Raw genomic sequence first — 1,244 nt, 5'->3', positions numbered from 1 at the left:
ATATACATATATATTATTAATTGGAAGACAACAAGGTCTAATTTTTTTACTATTATGCAATATGAATACATAACTGCTTACAGATATCCTCCATTTATTATTAATAATTCATGAGACTGTACGCCATGTTTTAGTGAGACACTGAGCACCTTTAAGGAGTGTATAGAATCCCAGTAATCAGCAAACTGTGTGCTTACTTTAAGATTGTTCTATATTTATTAAAAATAGACTAGTTTTTATAAAGGATGCTTTTGTATAAGTGAWGGTATTTGTTGTGCAGAGGAATGCACTGTCAGTAAATTGGATTGGCGTTTCATGGTAACATTAGGTTCTACTTAAAATATAAAATTGGATTTTTTTTTAAGTGTGGAAAAGTAGAAAAACCGGAGCTGGGATACGTACGCATTCATGGTAAATGAAGTAATATTGATACATAACATCACTGATAATGTGGTAATTCTTTTACTTTTTTTGGCTTGTTTGTTTTTTTTCTTTTCTTTAGGTTGCCTTATTTACTGATCTATCTTGAAAATGACAAACGTGCATTTGTATGTGTGTTTGTACAGACACCATCAAGCAAACAAACAGAAACAATGACATTTCATGGGCATCATTGTGATAGAAAGCAAATATATGAACCAATAAAAACACATAATCAAAAAGTATGTGGTATCACGTTTTTCTGTGTGTGTATGCACACTTGTGTGCACCATCACATATGCACAAAGGGCTTATCTGCTTCCAACACTCAGGGCATCTTAATAAGTCTGGGTTAGCATTTCAATTAGTTCTGCTTTAGCTCAAATGCTGCAGAGATCAGATGCTCTTATCAGGCTGATTGAGCCAGACTGAAACAGCAGCGTGGGGAGAAAAAAAAAAGCACATGCTCCAGAGCAATTTAACTGAACAAACACGTTACATCACAATGTGTATTGCAAGCCATGTGGGCATAAAGAGCTGGATTTAAAAACTTGGATAAGAGCTCTTCCCTATAAATAGATGGTAACCCCCTCTGGGCATTTGGTTCGATCTGTTTCATAATCTAAAACTCTGTGTGAGTCACCCAGAGAGGGCAAAACAAAACTTATGAAATAGGTGGACCAACAGGGCACATTGCAGCCTACGTCATGACAGCGGCAACAGAAACATCATCCTCAGTAAGAATTGAATGAAGAGTTGAATAACAGACATGAACTTCACAATTATCACAAGCTTACAGGCACATATATGCTGTTGATTGTAAC

This window comes from Austrofundulus limnaeus, unplaced genomic scaffold (genome assembly GCF_001266775.1).
Source record: "Austrofundulus limnaeus strain Quisiro unplaced genomic scaffold, Austrofundulus_limnaeus-1.0 Scaffold3, whole genome shotgun sequence".
In the NCBI taxonomy this organism is placed as follows: Eukaryota; Metazoa; Chordata; class Actinopteri; order Cyprinodontiformes; family Rivulidae; genus Austrofundulus; species Austrofundulus limnaeus.
Note: the sequence above shows the minus strand (reverse complement) of the source record.